Source organism: Puma concolor, chromosome C1 (genome assembly GCF_028749965.1).
Source record: "Puma concolor isolate L17-30 chromosome C1, mPumCon1.1.hap2, whole genome shotgun sequence".
Classification (NCBI taxonomy): domain Eukaryota; kingdom Metazoa; phylum Chordata; class Mammalia; order Carnivora; family Felidae; genus Puma; species Puma concolor.
Genome location: NC_141674.1, coordinates 6,790,120 through 6,810,460, shown reverse-complemented (window position 1 = coordinate 6,810,460; position 20,341 = coordinate 6,790,120). Strand labels below are relative to the sequence as shown.

Genomic DNA, 20,341 nt, shown 5'->3' with positions numbered 1-20,341 from the left:
GTGTGGCCGTGCGCCTGGCCCTTCACACGTGATGGCACATGAAATCCTACAGACTGAGGGTCACACTAGCGTGACCATTGGGGATTCTGAGGCTCAGAAGGGTTAAGTGATTTGCCGAAGGTCACTTAGCAGATAAAAAGAAGTTGAGATTAAGACCCAGTCTGGCTGGCTCCAAAGATAGAATTTTTTCTTCCACCGCGGCAATCCCTCCACCCGGTCTGTACCCCACCCCACCCCACCATACTTAAGTGACTTTTCAAAGTTTCAATAACAGGGCTATGATCTTGCCTCCCTGTTGATAAGAACATACTTCTCCCGGGATTTCACAACCAAAGCAAAGAGTCGCAATGCACGTGTGCTCCCCTCCTGCCCCAGGGAGGGAGGCAGGAGTGTGGCCCTGCCCTCCAGAGACCCGGAAGTCCTGGAGCACTCCCTGGTCCTCATCCTTAACCTCCTACAAGCTTCACTGACCGGGATTGGGTGGGGGGGGGGGCTCCCAATCCCTTTCGGCCACCACCCCATCCCACAGCCCGGGCCCCTCAGCAGGACCGGCAGACCCAGCAGCAAAACCGAGCCCTGCCCCCACCTCTCCTGGGGGCTGTTCAACAGAGGAAACTCCAAAACGTCTGGGGCTGTGTGGCCCCAGACAGAGGGTGGGGGGGAGCCCTGGCCGGGAGGGGCCCTGAGCAGAGAAGGAGTTGTTTTTGAAGAGAAAGAGGGAAGGTCAGGAGGGAGACAGGAGGACTTAGAACTTAGTCAGCTCCTTCAAGCCTGGGAGTTGTCTTTTCTTGTCCCTGGGGAGGGGGCTGTGGTGGGAGCCAGTTCACAAAGCTGGGGGAAAGGGAAGCTGGAGACAGGCGAGGGAGAGGGGAGACTGGGAAGCAGCCGCAGGGGGCCTGGAAGCAGGGACAAAATAACCCTGTCCAGCACCTTCCCAGAAGATCCTGTCCATCTGCAGTGGGCTGAAGGGTGGCCCTAAAAAGATATGTCCGTGTCTCAATGCTCGGAACCTGTGGATTCTTTGGGAAAATCATTATGCAGAGAAAGGGTCTCTGCCGATGTAATTAACTTAAGGATGGGCCCCAAATCCAATGACAAGCGTCCTTTAAGAGACAACAGAAAGACACAGACCCAGAGGAGAAGGCCACGTGAAGAGGGCACAGAGAGTGGAGTGAGGTTGCCACCAGCCAAGGACAGCCTGGAGCCACCAGGAGCTGGGAGAGGCCGGAAGGATTCTTCCCTGGGCCCCTGGAGGGAGTAAGGCCTTGGCGACACCTTGCCTCTGAACTTCTGAGCTCCAGAACTGTGAGAAAAGAGATTCCTGCTGCTTTAAGGCACAAAATGTGGGGTAATTTGTTACAGCGGCCACAGGAAACAAATACAGCATCATTCCAGGACATAAATCCAACTTTGCTCCCTTTCTGTCGCTGTTCCTCCCCCCCCAACCCGTGCCCCACTCTTCTGGCATTTTCTCTAAGTGGAAAGCATTTCCCCCAAAGCAAGTGAAACAGAAGCTAACTGAAATACCACTCTAGAAATGCCACACCCATTACTACGATCACTCTCCCTCTTGGCCCAGGAAGTAGGAGGCCTTGGGGAGCACCCATTTCTAGGAGAAGCCCTGACCCTTATCTGAGGGGAAGCTAGGTTATCGCTCCTGGGGAGGGAGGGGGGGTTCTCATACACACACAGGCCACAGCAGCTGGAGCTTTTGCCGCGCCCGACCTCAGGCCCCGGGGACTGGGCTGGCCCCCAGGGAGCGGAGAGTGGGCCATATTTTGGTACAACCCACAGAAAGTCACAGTGTTTGTCTGCAAGGAAAGAGCGGGGAGGGAGGTTCCCGGGTTTTTAATTTTTTTTTTTTTCCATCTTGAAACTGGCAGCATTTCTGATATGATTGCGGGGGATTTCCACCAACCAAATTAAAGAAAATTCAGTTTTAGCATTAGCTGCAAGGAGAGAGGAGTTTTGCAACCTTTGTCATTTATGAAATACTGGCAGTGGCACAGAGAGAATGTCTGCCTCCCTCCCAACGATTCAGGCTCCTGCCATCCTGCAGCTGGTGGTCAATTACCACACGCCTCTGCCATCAGACAGGGTGGTGGTCGATTACTGCATCCCTCCACCATCAGACCGGTGGGCACTCCCTGATCCTCCTGGAGCGCTTCCCCCTGGACCTGCCCGACAACAGCTCTGCCGGGAAACGTGTCTGTCCCCTGGGGAGTGGCTGAAAGAGCTTTACTAAGGTCCCACGGTAAGGAAACATTTGGTGAGGCCCCACGCCCCATCACCAGACCCACAGAAGCAGCTGGCTTCTGGGAGGGAGGGAACTGCTCTCTAAACAAAAATGGTTTTGAAAAATAAGCCAGCCAAAGGGGAACTGCTTCATGAGTTACACATTCACTTCTCCCTTTAACTGTGCAGTTGAAGAAAAAACAAGGTGAAGCAGGAACTGACCCCACATTCACATCCCCTTGAACTCTCTGGACACAGCAGCACTGGCAGTACTGGCTAACCAGGCCTGAGGTTGGTCTCTAAGTATGCGTGGATCGTTCGTGTCTTGTAAGCCCCCCACCCACAGGGCTGGTACCCTCCCTGCCTGCCTTGTTCTTAACATAGCCCCTGTGAGGGGGGATCTCAAGAAATACCTATTAGACACAGTAAAGAAAGAGAAAAGTCCTGCTGGAAGGGGACCATCTGCGTGGCCAGGGGCGTCTCTGGGGCACTTGCCCCAATTCCAGAAGCATCGGTATTTGCAGAGTGGCCAGCACTGTTTCTAAACGTGGGCAGAGGAGGTGGGGGGAGTGGGGCTCAGAAAGAGGCACGCTTGGATGGCTTAGAACGGGCTGCCGTGAACTCGTTTTCAAGAACACGGTTCCCCGCACCCCAGAGGGTCCTCCATTACTTGTAAGACCTCGTCAAATCCCCGAAAGAAGCAATCTCTGCGTGTGCAAGACAGTGCTCTCAGGAGGCAGGATGGATGGAATCCTGAAGTCAAGAAATCAATCCACAGCAAGGCGTGTAAATGCTAAAGGGTTGGCAATTTCTGCTCTAGAGAGCAGAAGAGAAAGTTCTAGTCCAATCTCCTCGTGTTTGGCGGCAGCCTCCTTAATTAGCAGACTCCTTACCCCCACTTAGGCCAGTCAAACCCTGCGGCTGACAGCAGCAGAAGCTTTTACAGGGGTTATCAGGGTGGGTACCTTAGAGGCTGCGTCTTTGAAAGGGCACCCCAAGAGTCCCCATCCCTACATCAAGAGAACATTTAGGGAATATTTTCGTTAATCTGCAAGCCACAGCACCTACAGGCGACTAAACACTTCGGTGGTGGAAGGTACTGACTGGGGGTTTGGATCAGCTACTTGGAAATTGCGTGGGTGGGCAAGTTTAACTTTTCTGGGCCTCAGTTCCCTCCACTGGAAAGTGGAGACGACATCATTCAGGTCCTACGATTGTTTAACTGAAAACATCTGGAAAAACGATCGGTTCTTTGGGAGGGCTGGAAAGAGTCCCAAGGGTACCATTCACTCGAGGGCAATACCAAGGTACTGCCAGGCACTCCAGCGGCGTCCTCTGTCCTGGAAGCCAGCAGTGGGATGAATCGGTTTCAAAGTCCCTTTGGAGCAGGGAACTGTCTCCTCGAAGCCCCCGAAAGAGGACCCCCGCCCCCGGAAGGCACTCCTGCCCCACATACACGCGCGACGGTGTAGGACATCTCTGAGGGTGGCGCGCAACGGGGCTTTCTGCGGGAGCCCAGGTGCAGAAGCACCCCCCCCCCCGACAGTCTGTTGGGGTTCGAGACCCTCCTTCCGGGGGACCTGATCCAAGTGAAAGCCGCTCGGTCATTCGAGAGCTCCAGAGCGCTCCATCCGCAAACGGGGCAGGTGCAAGGGTGCCTCGGGACGACCTGATACTGGACCGCCAGCCTGGGCCGCCCCAGGCGCCCCCACCCCAGCCCGGGAAATCGCATCCCCGCCCTCGCCCCCTCCGGGAGAGCACAGTGCGGGGTCTCACATCAGTCCTTACTCTCCGGACCCCATCTCCCCACCAGGGCAGAGCATCACCGGCTACGTGCCCCCCCATCCCCACCCCGCATCCTGGTCGCCACGAAAGTTCTCCCTGTTCCCCTCTCCTAGATTTCAAGGGAAGTGCAGAGAAGGAAGCCTAAATAAAAACAGGAAACCCGATTTTAAAAAAGAAGAAGCCTCATTCTGGCTGAATTACGGGTAAGAGTATTAAAAAGAAGCGGGGGGGAAAAAAGAGTCCGGAAATGCAAAGCTGGAGGCGGTTTTGCCGCCGTAACCCGGGCTCAGCCGCAGATCCGGGGGCTGGTCTCCGCCGGCGACTGCAGTAAACACGAGGCAAGCGGCGCCCTAGGCCCGGGGCCCCCAGGCCCGACGGGCGGGGCCGGAGCGGAGGGGGGGGCGCCCGGCGGACTCGACTCCGGTTGCTCCCCCTTCCCCGGGGACCTTGCTCGTCCGCGCCGGGGAGGGCGCGCAGGGCCAGGGCGCCGCGGAGCGTGCGCGCCCCTCTCCCCGCGCCCGGGCCGGGGCACCGGGCCGCACCGCCGGTGGGAGCGCGGCCGGCCGGGACGCCCCCTCGGCCGGCGGGCCAGCGCTCGGGGCAGGGCGCACGCGGCTGAGCGCCCGCCGCTCCCGGGAAGTCCCCGTCGGGCTCCGCGGGGCGCGCAGCAGCGGCGCAGGGAAGCTGTGCGCTCCCGGGTCCCGGCGGCCGGCCCCGGTGGGGGGCGCGCCTCGCCGGGCTCGCCGGACGCGGGAGGCGCACCGGTGGTGCGCGCCGGGAGACGCCCGCGAGCAGGTCCCCGGGGTCCCCGAAGCCCCCGCAGCCCCCCGGTGCCAGCGCCCTCTCCCCCACCTCCCCAGACGCAGCCGGAGGCGAGCGCTTACCGGTCCCGGCGCGGCCGGCAGGGGCTGGGCGGCTCGGCCCGGCGGCCGCTAGGAGCCAGCGCGCTGGGCGCGAGTGAGCCTCGAGGGAGGGAGGCGGGGCGCGGTGGGGGCGCCCCGCCTGCTGATAGCCCGCACACTCCACTTCCCACTTTGTTTCCTTTTTACTTGCAACAGGAAAAACAACAGGTCCTCCTGCCGCCTGTCTGCACACCCCGCCCTCCCCCCCCTCCCCCAAATCCGCACCCCGTCTGCGGCTGGAGGGGCATCATCCCAGGTGTGTCTGTAAAGCTGCATCTTGCCCGTCTTCAAAACAAGCGTTCTTTTTATACAAAGGAAAACAACTAAATAAAGGTCCTAAAGCCCACGCCTTCACATTCACACACCAAAGAATTTCCCCGGTGGCCAGAGGAAGGCTGGAGGGCGGGAGACGGAGGCGGCGGCTGCAGCTCTGGGCGCCCGGGGAGTCTCCCCATCCCACCCCGCCCCGCCGCCCGCCGAGAGCGCAGTAGCTGGGCGCCAGGGAGGGTACATGAGGCCTGGGAGACGAGACTGGAGCGCAGAGTTCCACGGGCTCGGCCCTGGGGGGAAAGCTGTGGTCTCCTCGCTTGGGGGAGTCAAGACCATGGAGGGGGGGTGGGGTGGGAGTCGCCAGATTACAAAAGTGGCTTAGAAATCCTTCTAGGGCGCGGTGGGGGAAGAGTCAAGTCAATTGCTTACACAAACAATGACTTAAAGGACCCTCCCCACTCTGGTCTGGGAGCTAAAGCCCCTGTTTGGTCCCCTTGGAGAGATGCGGAAACTGAGGCCTGGAGAGGGGCTGTTTCTACCCAAGCGATCCGCCGGCCTCCCAGCGCCAGCGCGGGCCCAGCTCTGGCTGCAGCAAAGGAAGGAGCAGAGCCCTCGGTTTCCAGCCAAGAAAGGGCAAGCGTAGGTTACTGAAGGCTTCCCGTTTTCTGAGGTTTCCAAACACCTGTCCGAGCCCTGCTTTTACCAGTCGGCAATTTAAACAATTTTGCTCCCGGGGCGCCTGGGTGGCGCAGTCGGTTAAGCGTCCGACTTCAGCCAGGTCACGATCTCGCGGTCCGTGAGTTCGAGCCCCGCGTCGGGCTCCGGGCTGATGGCTCAGAGCCTGGAGCCTGTTTCCGATTCTGTGTCTCCCTCTCTCTCTGCCCCTCCCCTGTTCATGCTCTGTCTCTCTCTGTCCCAAAAATAAAATAAAACGTTGAAAAAAAAAAAATTAAACAATTTTGCTCCCTGCTTTCCAGAGGTCGGTGTAAGAAGCCGACGCGTGGGGCCTGCTGTGGATTTGGGGTCTCCTTCTCTCTCTGTCCCCTCCCCTGCTCGTGCTCTCTCTCTCTCTCTCAAAAATGAATTTGTTTTAATTAAAAAAAAAAAAGAAAAAAGAATTAAAAAAAAGAAGCTTCGCTTTCCTGAAAACCCGGCACATTTCCCTTTAGAGACCACACCGTAGGACTTCTCTCCTTCTGTGCCTGTAGTGCCGGGAGATTCAGGCCGACTGTAACCCCAAGCACAGTCATCGCTAGATAGACTTGCCTCCCGCCTTCCTCTCTATGGTTTCTGATCTCTCTTTTCTTATTTTATTTTTAACTATTGTCCGGTGCATTTGGAGGAAGCTACTTGACGGTCCCTTTGAACCGTAAACAAAAGAGCCCCAGCCGTAGTGGGGGATTCATCACAGTCCTGGGAGAAAAGAAGCCTCTTAGCTGCAACGAAGTCCGTGCCTTACTCCTCAGGTGACCTCCTGACGGGGAAGTCCTTTGGCCTCGTTTTATGGAAGGAAAAAGAGGTCTCGGTTATTAAAGGGGTGCTGGTCAGCGGGGAGCAGGCTCGGGCAGACAGAGGTGCCCTGCAGGCCAGAGGAACACACGGAACTCTTGGGGCCTGCTTCTTTCTACCTCCTTTCCTGCAGAACTTCCCCCCTCCAAAGCCTTCCAGCCTCCGCGGCCTCCCACGGATGCAGTAAGCATCGGTGTGCGACCTCGAGTGGCTTCACCGCTGACACCCACACATGCCCACAAGCAGGGTTATCTCAGGGCAGCCAGAGCCAAGCTGAGAACCCTGGGTGCAGGGGTGCAAGGATGGGGAGCCCACTTCCTCAGCCCCTCTGCAAAGGGCTCCGGGCATCTGCCTCCCTGCCCCATCCTGCCCGCTTGGCTGCGGCGCCTTTCCTTCCAAGCAGGGCAGGCGTTATCCAGCTCGAACCCTTGCCCTTTTGCCTTGGAGAAACGTGTGGGGAAGCTTCTCGGAGTCCCTGTCCTGGAGCCAAACTCAGCCGTGGAGCTGTGTGACCTCAGGCAAGTGATTTACCTTTTCTGTGCCTCCAGTTCCTCATCTGAAACACAGGGATGCCGATCTTGGCTTTCAGCATTTAGAACTGTTCGGAGAAGCGCCCGAGGTACTACATGTAAAGTGCTTCCAACAGTACGGAGCAGAGTGAGCCAGCCCCACCCCCCCCCCCCAAAACGTTACTGAGCTATCCTAGAACACAGTCTCTGTGCTTGGCTCTCCAACAGTATTTCCCCGTAGCAGCCGCAGGTTGTGACCTATTAACACATTCGTGTACTGGAAACCCGTTCGGTGGGTCAAGGTTAAAAAAACGGAACAGGATAGAAACGGTCAGATTTTAGGTATGTGTGAGTGTGCATTCGTCAAGATGTGAAATGCATTTCTCACCGCAGGCCCCTTGGACAAGGTCACAGTGGTGGCGATGGAAGGGCCCTGCAGACCGTGAGAGAACGAGGTCAAGGTCAGAACTGATTCCTGGAAAGGCTGACTTCTGAGGACTCGGGCTTGGAGGAGCCTGAGGAAAAGAAGGCAGGGGTCCTTGCAGCCCCCATCCCCGGGCTGTGCCTTGTGGACGATGACTCACAGCTGGACTGAATGATCCAGAAAGACCCAGATTAGCTCAGAGGTGGCCCAGGTGAACCAGGCTTTTCTGGGGCCCGGGTTGAACTGATGGAGGTTGAGTGTCTGGGCCCAACTAAATACGGGCTCCAAACAGAAATCGAGTTATCCTTTTTGGAAAACACAAACAACTCTAAACCCAGGATGCCTCGGGTTCGAATCCCAGCTCAACCACCTACCAGCTGTGCAAAGGCTGGGAGGACCACTCCAGCCCTGCTGACCTGGGGCTGGGGGAGGGTCCTGCCCCTGGTACAAAGTCAGTGTTCCAGAAAGAGCAGTTGGCTTTTCAACATATCTTCTGATGCTGTGGAGGGATTGGGGAAAGAAGGGCACCAGGGTGTGGGGTCATGAGGCCGGATCCGACCTCCTGCCTCCATAAACTGGGGATGACCCAGGTTTTGTAACACTGACTCATTTGGCCCGCATGCATGCCTGCTACAGTCTGGGCCCTGGGATAGAGCATTGTACAAGCCAAAGACCCGCCCTCCCCGGGCTTATCTTCCGCGGGAAGAGAAACTATGAAGAATAAAACTAAGCTACAGTGTCTTAAAGTAGTAAAGCCCTGCGAAGAAATAGGAGGCAGGGGAGGAGGGGAGAGAGAGGTGCCCTGCAGGCCAGAGGCGTGCCGGAGAGACGGCGGGGTCTACAAAGATACCTGCCCAGTCCTCGAGACTGTCAAGGTCATCAAAGACCAGGGAAACTGATGCAGCTATCAGAGCCCAGAAGAACCTAAGGAGTCATGTGTCATGGCAATGTCACGTGGTGCCCTGGCTGGGCTCCTGGCACAGAGAGAGGACAGGAGGTAAGAACTAAGGTAGGACGGGTTGAGTTAATAATAACGTCTCGATGTTGGTTCATTAGTTGTGACAAATGTGCCGTGGTCACATAAGATAGTAGCAAGAGAAGACACTAGGTGTGGGGTATGTGAGAACTCTCTATCCTCTGAGCAGCTTCCCTGTACATCTGAAACTCTTCTCAAATTAAACATTTATTTAAAGAAAAAAATAATGGAACAGGGAGGTGTGGGAGGAGAAGGCGTTGTGTTACAGGGTGGAATATGATGGTTTGGGGCGGGGGTCAGAGTCCCCGGGGGGGGGGCGGTTGCCGAAAGTGAGAAGGCGTGGCCCTGGAGCCTGTTGGGGCGGAGAGAGTATTTTTGAACCTTCCCTGGGGACCCTGAGACCCAGCCCTGCCCCACCCCACCCCCAGCCTGTCCCCTCCTCCTGAAGATGGGGTTTATTACCCCAGCTTCAGAGAGTTCGTAAGACCGACAAGAGATGTTTCGGTGAAAGTGGTTTGGAGACAGACGCAGCTTTGCAAACAGGGTGCAGACGAGCGGTGCTGGATGGAGCTGGGTTTTGCTCGCGAGCTGAGCCCGGCCATAATGCCACCTGCATTATGCATCTAGACCTGTTCTGTCTAGATAAGTATCCCTCTAGATAGGTATCGATCATTAAAGGCATTGTGTCTGAGGAGCACCCCCAGGTGAAACCCCAAAAACCTCAAATGAGAAGGCACACGTCTGGTGACTTTTTTCCCCAGACAGGAGAATGAGACGCAAAGAGCATAAATGCTGAAGGAGAGAGAGAGGAGTTAGAAGGAGGACAGCCATGTTCTTCCTGGACGGGGCTGAATGGTGGCCTCCGAAAAGGTATGTCCAAACCCCACTCCCTGAGACCTAGGAATGCGACCTTATTTGGAAATAGGGTCTCTGCAGACGTAATTAAGTGAGGGATCTGGGGATGAGGTCATCCCGGATTATCTGAGTGGGTCCTAAATCCGGTGACAAGCATCCGTACGAGAGGAAGACAGAGGGAAAGTGGAGACAGAGGAGAAGGCCATGTGCACTTGGAGGCAGAGGCTGGGGCAAAGCGGCCACCAACCGAGGAACATTGGGAGCCACCAGAAGTTGGAAGAGGCCAGGAAGAATTCCCCCCTAGAGTCTCTGGAGGGAATGGCCCTTGGTTTTGAACTTCTGAACTCTCCCTGAACTGCGAGAGAATAAATATCTGGTGGGCTTTTTTTTTTTTTTTTTTTTTTTTTTAGTTAGTTAATTTATTTATTTGTTTGTGTATTTATTTATAATCTCTACACCCAACTTGGGGCTTGAACTCACAACCCTGAGGTCGAGCGTCACATGCCTGGGGCGCCGGGGTGGCTCAGTCGGTTGAGCCTCCAACTTCGGCTCAGGTCATGATCTCACAGTTCACGAGTTCGGGGCCTGCGTCGGGCTCTGTGCTGTCAGCTCAGAGCCCACTTTGGAGCCTCTGTCCCCCCCCACCCTCTGCCCTTCCCCCGCTCGTGAGCTCGCACGCAGGCGCGCTCTCTCTCTCTCTCTCAAAATAAACATTAAAAAAAACAAAAAAAAGTGCCACGTGCTCTCCTGACAGAGCCAGCCAGGCACCCCAAATTTCTGTGTGGTTTTTGTTTTTTAAACCACAGGGTTTGTGGTGCTTTGTTACAGCAGCCACAGGAAACTAATGCACACTCGTTTCTTTGGGGGATTATCACGGAACCAGTAAATCTGGCTACACGGCAACTGAACCGAAGCAGAACGATGATGAGCGGTCAGCATTATCATGCTTTTCAGGCTGTCCTGTTTCCTCCCCTTGGAGCCCCCTGTGGAGCACATGCTGTTATTATCCTGACTTCACAGGCAAACAAACTAAGGCAATGCTGTAGGTAACTCGCCAAGGTCACCGGCGGGCAGGTGGGAGTGCCCTAAGTGGCAGCCTTCCTAGGCCCCCGAAGTCAGGTGACGGGAAGAGCATGAGGTCTATTGGCCGAGCAGCAGCAGGAGGTTGGGCACTGAACCAAAAACGGGAGGACGAAAGCGTGTCACCTTAACCCTGTGAAGGGCCCGCCTTCTCCCCTGGGCCAGAATTGTCCAGAGGAAGCCATGGCACGCCCACCTGACGGAATGGTGTGCATCCATCGAAGACGGCCTTCTGAAGCCTGTAGCATCATGGGAAAGGATGACGTCGCCAAGCGAACAACGGTCCCTGCAGAACTGCCTCTGTGCAGGGTCGCCCCCCCTGGCAGGGTGACATGTGCACATGGGTGTAGCAGGAGGGGACTCTTGAGCCACGTGGCTCTCCACACCGTCTCTGGTCAGATGTCCTTGCCTTTAAGCATGCCCAAGTTGATGGCCCGGGGCTGGTCACCTGGCCCCAGGTTCGCCAGCCAGCGGTTCCCTCAGGAATACAGAGTAGTGATTCCTCGGGTGCCTGGAGCTTGGGTGCTGTGCACTCACGCGAGGGAGCTGTGGGTCGCTTATGCTGCTCAAAAAGACTGAAGCCATCAGAGAAGCTGCTGTGCAGAGACAGAGACTGAGAGAAAATCAGGAAAGCAGATGTACAGAGAGGAAGAGACAGTCACAGGTGAGAGATACGATTTCAGGCAACTTTTCAGCTCCTTTCCGTGTATCTTGCTGAGGTTCCACTGCATTCTTGCCCTTGGGTTCTTTTTTTTTTTTAAGGCCGATCATAGGGGTGCCCCGGTGGCTCCGCTGGTTAAGCATCCGACTTGGGCTCAGGTCACGATCTCGCGGTTCGTGAGTTCAAGCCCCGTGTCGGGCTCTGGGCTGACAGCTCAGAGCCTGGAGTCTGCCTCAGATTCCGTGTCCCCCTCTCTCTCTGCCCCTCCCCTGATCACACTCTGTCTCTCTCTCTCAAAAATAAAATAAGCTTTTCAAAAAATTTTTAACGTTTATTTATTTTTTTGAGAGACAGAAAGAGAGCACGAACAGAGTAAGAGCAGAGAGAGAGGGCGACACAGAATCCGAAGCAGGCTCCAGGCTCTGAGCTGTCAGCACAGAGCCCGACACGGGGCTCGAACTCACGAACCGTGAGATCGTGACCTGAGCTAAAGTCAGACACTCAACCGACTGAGCTACCCAGGTGCCCCTGCCCTTGGGTTCTTCTGAAAGTCACTCACACCCTTAGGCTTTATTCCCTTATTTTGCTTAAAATCTGTATCCATTTCCCAGGACCGCTGTGTCAACTTAGCACAATCTGGGTGGCTTAAAACAACGGGAAGTTATTCTCTTATCGTTCTAGTGGCCAGAAGTCTGAAATTGAGATGTTGGCAGGGCTGGCTCCTTTCAGAGGCTCTAGGGAGAATCTGTTCTAGGCCTCTCTCTTATCTTCTGGTGCTGCCTTCTTGGCGTTCAATGCCTTGTTGATGCAACACTCTGATCTCTCCCTCCGTCTTCACTGGCATTCTCCCCACGTGTCTGTGTTTGTGTTCAAATGTCCCTCTTCTTATAAAGATACCCTAATCCAGGATGACCTCATCTTATTTCATCTGCAAAGACTCTATTTTCAATTAAGGTCACATTCTGAGTTTCCATGTGAGCATGAATCTGGGGGGGGGGGCGGATAATATTCAACCCAGTACAAACCCTCTTGAGTTGGTTTCTGTTTTCGTTTTTCAAGTAATCTCCACACCTAACATGGGGCTCGAACTCACAACCCTGAGATCAAGAGTCACGTGTTCTACTGACTGAGCCAGCCACGCTCCCTGATTTCTGTTTTTTGGAAAAAAAACAAAACAACAACAACAACAACCAGAATTAATACAGAAATGGGTATCGGAAATGGAATGGAAAGAAACAGCTTTTTATTTTTTCTCGTTTTTTTAAATGTTTATTTATTGATTTAAAAAATTTTTTTAACGTTTATTTATTTTTGAGACAGAGAGAGACAGAGCATGAACGGGGGAGGGGCAGAGAGAGAGAGAGGGAGACACAGAATCCGAAGCAGGCTCCAGGCTCCCAGCTGTCTGCACAGAGCCTGACACGGGGCTCGAACCCACGAGCCGCAAGATCATGACCTGAGCTGAAGTCAGACGCTTAACGGACCGAGCCACCCAGGCGCCCCCAAGAAGCCGCTTTTTAAAGAAGGTATTGAAACTTGGGTGACTTGAGAGAGACTTGAGAGAGAAGGGTGATGCAGATTCCCACTCCCTGGACGAACATCAGCAGTTCTCGCCGGTGGTAACAGATCAGTTCATCTGTCTTCAGTGATCTCACGGGACTCAGAACATGTGCCAACCAAGGGGGACGCTTTAAGAAACTTGTCCGGCATATTAGTATGTGGATTCCTTCTAGCAGCCTTCAGAAGGTGCCACAACATGAGCTTTTGTTCAATTCTGCTCAAGATCAGGGTGGGGGGGGAAGGGCGGGGCAAATATTTAACTATGTTGGGGGAAGTCCTTTTTTCTATAGCCAGTGACAACCACGCATCAAATAGTCATGAACCTGCCACATAGCAGGAGGCACATTGTGCGTGACCCTAAGGTTAACGCACCAAACACAAAAGTCTGTGAGCTTAGCAAGTGGAACAGGGATATTTGGGAAGAGCCACGGGAGTGAATAACTCTCAACCTCTGGCCCTTTAGCCTCTCATTGTCAAGTGTCATGAAGGCAGGTAGGGGTAGCATTTCAAGAGAAATTAGGGGCGCCTGGGTGGCTCAGTCGGTTAAGCGTCCCACTTCGGCTCAGGCCATGATCTCACAGTTCATGGGTTTGAGCCCTGCATCAGGCTCTGTGCTGACAGCTCGGACCCTGGAGCCTGCTTTGGATTCTGTGTGTGTGTGTGTGTCTCTCTCTCTGTCTCTGCCCTTTCCCTGCTCACACGCTGTGTCTCTCTGTCTCTCAAAAATAAATAAGCATTAAAATTAAAAAAAAAAAAAAAAAGAAGAGAAATTAGATAAAAAGCCTGCTTTCCGCCCAGGTTAGATGATGATTTCCTCTCCTCACCTTTAGGCTGAAAGAAGAAAACCAGCCACCATGCTTGCTGTTGAGAAACCCCAGCCCTGGGGGATGGCCCAGTCTGTGGCTGAATATTCTACTGGACAGGAGTTCATGGCAGTGGTTGTTGGGTCAATGACATGACCCAAAACAAAACTGACAGCCAACTAGCTAAGCTTCTGTGGGAATTGAAACTCCAGGAAACCCTAAAGCCTGGCAAACTGGGGCTTGTGTCGGCTTACCCTCTGGGTGATTCCTAAGCCCACGTCCCAGCACCAATGTGAAGCAGGTTCCCGGGTAGCTGTGTCCCCTCCTAGAACAAGGTGTCCCAAGAATCTCTCAAGGGCAGGTCTGCAAGACCCCAGAGAAGGGATCCCTTCCCAGTGGGCAGGACCGGGGGCAGCCATGTTTGCCGACGAAGAAGCTGAGGAAGGTAACCAGTAAAGCAAACCCCGTGAATATCTTGTTCCTGAGGTTTAATTTACTCCTCCTGGCTAGAAGACCAGGGTGTGTTCTCTGTATCTTCCTTCCCTTTTCTGCTCTAGAGATCAAGCACGGAAGGAGAGGTTAAACTGATCGCTTAGCCTATAGATTGAGACAGATCCAAGGAGCCACCTTAGATGAGACTCCGTAGAAATAGGCAGGACCGGGTGTCAGCTGAAGATCCCAGCTCTGAGAACGGAGCCCTGGACGCAATAGTTGGACCTGACTTGGATCGCCTCCCATTTGGCAGGGGGGACGAGATATTTGCGGTGGACTTTGTGGTATAACGATTAAGCAAGACCAATCAGAATGGAGATATCTGGGGAAAGCCGAAGGAATTAGCGTGTGAGTGTGTGTGTGTGTGTGTGTGTGTGATGGAGAGTGGATGCTCTTGGCTGTCCATCTGGCCCCCTCTTCTCATAGCCCTTCCTTGCTTTGTCATGACAGAAATGTAGCATATAAACTTGACCACTGGCCATAACCGATTCCTGCTTCCCGGGGTTTGGGACCCGGACATAGTTCTCTCTGGGAGAAGGGATCCAGGCCACATCAGCGTGGCAGGTGGGACGCAGGCGGGCAAATGGGACAGGCAAGCAAGCGGTGCTGAGAAAGAATCCAAGAGCTCTGAGTGCCCGTGCTCCAAACTGGGCTGCGTGTCCGGGCTCCATGAGAACATCCTGTGCCTTTGCTATAAAGTCTCCTTTCCTGCTTGAGCGGTCAGCGACTGATTTCTGATTCTTGGGGTCACTCATTTGCTGGGACAGCGACCTACCCTGGGGCACGGGCTCAGCTGCAGCTGGAGAACAAACTTAAGACATCTAATAATCAAGAGAGCCAACTGGACTAGCCCCCTGGGGTTATCTCCCACCACCTCCCCCCGCCCTTCATGCTGCACCAAGGGCTGCGACTTGTGGCTCCGGACCACCCCAAGCTCCCTGACTCTGGGCCTTTGCTCATGCTGTTCCCTTTGCCTGGACTGCCCTTCCCAACTGTTCCTCTTGCCCTCTCCACCTCTTTCCTTGCCTGGCCGGTTGGCACAGATATCGCCCACGTGGCCCCTGTCTAGAAGGGTCTTTGTTCCAGGCTGCAGCATCCCCCACTGTAGCACTCGGTCTGCTCAGTTCCGACTGCCAGGGTGCTGGCTGCTCCTCAGAGCGGGGCCTCCGCGTGGATCGGGCTGGCATCCCGGCGTGAGCTCGGTGTCGGCACCCAGAGTGTTACAAGAGAGTCTGTAGAAGTGTGGGATGAATGAATGAATGACCCAGTCATGGCTGGACAGGCTTTGCCCAGCAGAAGGGTCAGGGGTCTGCAGCCAAGGGAGAGGAAGGACAAAGGTCCTGGTCCTGCCAGCGTGGGAACAGCTCCTTCCTTTCCTTCCAGCAGGCGCCCAACACCCAGGGACTGGGAGCCAGATGCTCAGAGGCTTGACAGCCTCAGGGAGTCCAGACTCACCTTCCAGAGCGGCCCCTCCACCCCTCATGTCGCCAGACATGGGGGTTCAGCCTGGATCGGTCCATCTGTAGGTTCTGCTCCCACGTCTAGGAAAAACCACTGCTTCCAGAATGAGGATGGGAAGGAGGGCGCCTCTGCTCCTCCCATCTGGCAGCCGCACCCCCCCACACCCCCCCCCCACCCCGGCTTCCCCCACCAGCCTCCCAACCTCCGCTGCTGCCTGTGCTCCGAGCTGGAGACCACAGAGCCCAGAGCCTGGCAGCTGGATGGCGCAACGCATGGAATACACTGCTCTCCCCAGCTTCCTGAGGCCCCCACCCCTGGGATCCTCCGCCCCCCAGGGTTCCTTCCCCCAGCGGGCTTCGGCCTTCACCTTCACCTTCACCTCTCCACCCCCCAGCGTGCGCTGATGAAAGGGCAATGGTGCAAAATTCGTTGGGGAGAAAAACAGGAAGTGGAGCCTGAGAGCAAGGCTGCAGAAACGCTCCCCGGGCGTTGGCCGCCCTTCCACCCGCAGCCTTACAGGAAAGTGGCGAGGGGGCAGCCCCAGCCCGGGCTGTGGGGGCGTGGGGTGAGGGTGCTGGTGGGAGAGTCCAGGAAAGACCCTTCCGCTGTATTTTTAGGGGCTGTGTCTTGTAGAGCAAACGCCACATCTGTGTCCTGCACTTGACATCTCCTCTCACCTGTTCACAGCGGCTCCTCAAGGTTAGTACGCCCACCCCCGTTTACAGACGGGCCAACAGACTCAGAGAAGTTAAGCGACTCGGCCAAGGCCACACAGCCTTTCCCACGGCCGGGTCATGGCTCCTTGATCCTTTCTCAGACTTTGATTTCTATTTGTGGTGTGTTTTTGTTCTGGGCCTGTGAGCGGACAGGGGGGCGGGGGGAGGGCGGAGGGGGAGCACTGTTTCTGGCTCCTTGGTCTGAGCACATCGGAATGGGTGGTAAGAAAAGGCTGCCGACCGACGGCTCATCCCTTGAGAGCCTGTTTCCTGCAATGTGTGAGCGGAAGGTCCAAGTGCCCTGGTTCCTTTGTTAGAGACGGGGGTGGTGGTACCAGGGAGGGGGTTCAGCCGGCTGACAGCCCAAAGGACTCAGAACTCCAGATGAGTCCAGAACCCTCTTTCCCTTTCAAGCCGGGGACTCGGGGTAGCCCCAGTCCTCTAGCTTCACACCTGACAGGCATCGTCAGAATGAGAGCAAGGAGAAAAGGTACCCAGGCAGGGGTGAGGTCAAGGAGCGGGGAGACAACGCCCCGAAGGCCCCCCCCACCGGAGCCCTCACTTGGACCCCAGCTCTCCCGGCCCCGGGACACGACGCCCAGGTCCCCGTCATCCCACAGAGTCGCAGATGGAGCCCCCCAGGCCCACGGAACCTGGCCACCGTACGGAAGGCACCGCGGCCCCCCACCCCCCATCTCTGAGGTCGAAACCACAATGTCGTGCTGTGGCCTTCACTCACCCGTCACGACAGGGGTCCCTTTCCCAGAAGCCTCTGGGGGCTGCCAGACCACAGCAGAAGCCAGGTATGGACAGGCCCGGAGGCACCGTCTGCGTCACCGGTCCCTCTGCTGCTCTCTGGGCCGTGGGTGGGCTCTGCACACCCCCCCCCCCACCACCGCTGCCTCCGCTCCCCGTAGGCCGGGCTGCTGGGTTGCAGACTGCAAACGAGAGAGGCCCTCCGGCCTCTAGCCTCAAAGGCGTGCCCACCCCTTTCTGCCCTCTTTGGATGGCAGCCCCCCCCCCAGTACCGAGCAGCACCCCGGGGCCAGCGGGACGCCTCCTTCCCTTTGCAGAGGAGACCCAGCCTCGGGTCACAAGCCGCTCCACGTAGAAGGGAACTATTAACATGAGGTGTTATGGGGGCACCTGGCTGGAGCCTGCAACTCTTGACCTCAGGGCTGTGAGCTCAAGCCCCACATTGGGTGTGGAGCCCACTTAAAATAAATTAAGAGGGGCGCCTGGGTGGCGCAGTCGGTTAAGCGTCCGACTTCAGCCAGGTCACGATCTCGCGGTCCGTGAGTTCGAGCCCCGCGTCGGGCTCTGGGCTGATGGCTCAGAGCCTGGAGCCTGTTTCCGATTCTGTGTCTCCCTCTCTCTCTGCCCCTCCCCCGTTCATGCTCTGTCTCTCTCTGTCCCAAAAATAAATAAACGTTGAAAAAAAAATTAAAAAAAAAATAAATAAATTAAGAAATAAATTAAATAAATAACGTGAGGTGTTCTATGTAAAGCGGTTAGAACAATGCCCGGCCCTTAGTAAGAGCTCAAGACAGGGCACCTGGGGGGCTCAGTCCGTTAAGCATCCGGCTCTTGGTTTCACCCAGCTCATGATCTCACCGTTGGTGGATTTGAGCCCCACACCGGGCTCCGTATTGACAATGCAGAGCCTGCTTGGGATTCTCTCTCCCCCCCCTCTCTCTGCCCCTCCATGCTCTCTCTCTCTCTCTCAAAATAAATAAACTTAAAAAAAAAAAAAGCTCAATATATATATATCACCATCACCACGTGATTTAATCTCTGCAACATCCCTGCGAGGTGGGGATTACGCTGCTATTTGCAGACGAGGAAACTAAGGCAGACGTGAAGCCACATGCCTCCGTTCAGGCAGTATTAAGTGGCTGAGTATGGATAGAAGGCTAAGTCTGCTGGGGGCTCGGGCTGCCAGTGCCCTCTGGTCCGGAAGCCAGCTTTGGGTGTACCCCACCCCCACCCCCACCCCCAAAGGAGCGCAGGGTGGGATGCGAGGCTGCTCCCGACAAAGACGCAGAGGTGGGTCCGGAGCGGGGCCACCCACCAGTCCTCCCGCGGGGCGCTCTGCTCGGGGCCTCCCGCTCGGGCTCCAGGAAGGCATGGGCGCCATCTGGTGGCGGCAGGAGGTCAACGCCACCACCGTCCCGTCGGCGCTCAGCGACGTCCCGCAAGCGCTCCCGGCGGCGCGTTGGGCGAAGGCGCCGATGAGCCCGCGCGCAGGCAATTCCCTTTCCTCCTTGCCCAGGGTCCTCCGGGGGTAGGGACGTGCGCCTCCACCCCGGGGTTGCCGTGCTTGGGCTGCTGGTGATTTGGGGGCACGTACTGCAGCAGCGAAGCTCATTTTGCTGAGAATATATTGTACGTTCAGACTTCCTATTCCCTTCTCAATTCCTTCACGCAAGAGGCAGATTGTTCCAGAGCCGCTCTCTGGCTGAGCTCGGTGCTGGGCCGCTCAGCCCGGCCTCTAGCTTCTAACCCTCCCAGCAGCTCCTGTGCCCAGAGAGGGGAGCCCTCCAGCGCTTCCCTCCCAGCTCCCCAGCTCCTCCCCAGCAGCCCTGCATCTCCACCTGGACGCTGGCAGTCCCCTCAACGGAATCTGACCCCGGCCCAATTTCCTGCCCAACCTAGCCCGGTCCTTCCCTTCCTTCCTGCCGCCGTGAGAGCGGTCCCTCTTGACACCCTGGCCAAAGCAGAAACCCGCCTCACGGTTCACCTCTCCCCTCTCCCCCGCTGCCCCTTGCAGGTGTCACCAAGCCTCGCGGTCTGTGCCACCACCAAGGGATGAGGCTCCAAGTTTCACTCATCCATTCAACACACGTTGTCAAATGTCACCAGACACGGTCCTGTGCCCTGAGGATACTGCGGTGACAACGACTCTGCCTGCGGGACATTCAGGTGGGGGGCGGGGCAGATTCGGAAATAAACAAGAAACAAACAAACGCATCTGTAATACCTCCCGTGGCAGTTGGTGCTCTGGAGAACGAAGCAGGGGGGTGCCCTCCTCACCCTGCTTGGGCTGCACCCCCCCCCCCCCCCCACATCACGCAGCTGCTGCCCTCACCACACACATTGCCTTCCTCACTCTGGGCGATGACCCCATGCAAGGATTCCCCCCCCCCCATTCCTCCCCCAGGCTCTGATACCTCCCACCAGGCCACCCTCCCGTGTGGACTCCCCCCTCACCAGACTGTGAGTCGGACACCCCACCCGGCCACCCAGGACAGCTGCCTCTCCCCCCTCCACCGCCCCGCTACCCCCCCCCCCCCTCGTGCCCTTTGGACTGAATTGTAAAGGAGGGAAAGGCAAGGAACAGAAGGGGAACAGGCAGAGAGGGCGGCCCCTGAACGGGATATTAAAAAAAAAAAATCCAAACCCTCCAAAAAGCAGAAAGAGTAGCTCAGCGAACCCCATACCCTCTGAAGAAAGGTGTTTTCCGGTAGGAGAAGAGCAGCCTGGTGGGAATAAGGGAGGGAAGAGAAAACAGCGCCTGCAGGGGGCGCTACCGCTGGATGGGGTCGCGGAGCAGCAGGGAGCGGGAGCGGGTGCCCCGCAGAGGGGCGGGGCCCCGGGTGTCTGGACAGTCCAGCGACAGGCAGGGGGCGCAGGGGCAGGCGCAGCTGTCCGTAGGCTGGTGGCTGCATCGCGCGAGTGGGTGGACTTCTCTCCTGGGTTTTGTGGGTTTTTGTTCTGTGAAGTAGGAAGCGAGCTCGTTGGCTGACAGAGGAGAGGGGAGGAGATGTTGAGAATAGGGGCGGGAAGTGAGGGTGTGGAAAGTCCCCCCAGGGGCCCCCCAGGACCCCCCAGGGGTGGGACTTCGGGGCTGCAGAAGGCCCCTCGAGGTTTTGTGGTCATGCAGCTAAAGTGAGAGCCAACCGCCTGGCAGCTCTTCCCCCTCACTTTGGTCTTTGGTCCGAGTGGGTGTGCACCTGCCCTGTCCCCTCCATCTCCTCTTGCTGCCGCCTTGGGCTGCTGCCCCCACCCACCTGCCCTCACCCAAGGAGCACCCAGCCCAGTTACCGGTCCCCTAGCAACAGGGGTCTGGGCTCAGCGGAGAGAGGCGGTAACCGAGGCCTCCC

At 56.5% G+C, this 20,341-nt stretch overlaps 1 protein-coding gene and 3 long non-coding RNA genes across 8 annotated transcripts in view; 3 read left to right on the top strand and 1 right to left on the bottom strand.

Annotated features, from left to right (window-relative positions):
- The window catches only part of PIK3CD (phosphatidylinositol-4,5-bisphosphate 3-kinase catalytic subunit delta), a 55,206-nt gene extending 50,165 nt beyond the window's left edge, over window positions 1-5,041 (bottom strand). For 2 of the 3 annotated variants that reach the window (XM_086715605.1, XM_086715608.1), the window contains exon 1: window positions 4,905-5,041. The gene's annotated coding sequence lies outside the window, so the exon portion shown is untranslated. The remainder of the gene's footprint in view (window positions 1-4,904) is intronic. The other variant, XM_086715607.1, reaches the window with a different exon arrangement.
- LOC147577769 (uncharacterized) lies at window positions 1,886-5,268 on the top strand. 2 transcript variants are annotated; one of them, XR_015254463.1, is made up of 3 exons: window positions 1,886-2,526; window positions 4,134-4,223; window positions 5,079-5,268. It is a non-coding gene; the product is annotated as an uncharacterized LOC147577769 (long non-coding RNA). The 2 variants fall into 2 exon arrangements; XR_015254462.1 differs by having other exon boundaries at window positions 1,886-4,223.
- An 876-nt stretch (window positions 5,269-6,144) lies between these two features.
- Window positions 6,145-9,852, top strand: LOC147577768 (uncharacterized). Its single transcript, XR_015254460.1, has 2 exons — window positions 6,145-8,631; window positions 9,372-9,852. It is a non-coding gene; the product is annotated as an uncharacterized LOC147577768 (long non-coding RNA).
- A 291-nt stretch (window positions 9,853-10,143) lies between these two features.
- LOC147577767 (uncharacterized) lies at window positions 10,144-17,947 on the top strand. 2 transcript variants are annotated; one of them, XR_015254459.1, is made up of 6 exons: window positions 10,144-11,209; window positions 13,597-14,014; window positions 14,127-15,583; window positions 15,917-16,221; window positions 16,859-17,041; window positions 17,840-17,947. It is a non-coding gene; the product is annotated as an uncharacterized LOC147577767 (long non-coding RNA). The 2 variants fall into 2 exon arrangements; XR_015254458.1 differs by having other exon boundaries at window positions 13,597-15,583.
- The last annotated feature ends 2,394 nt before the right edge of the window (window positions 17,948-20,341 follow it).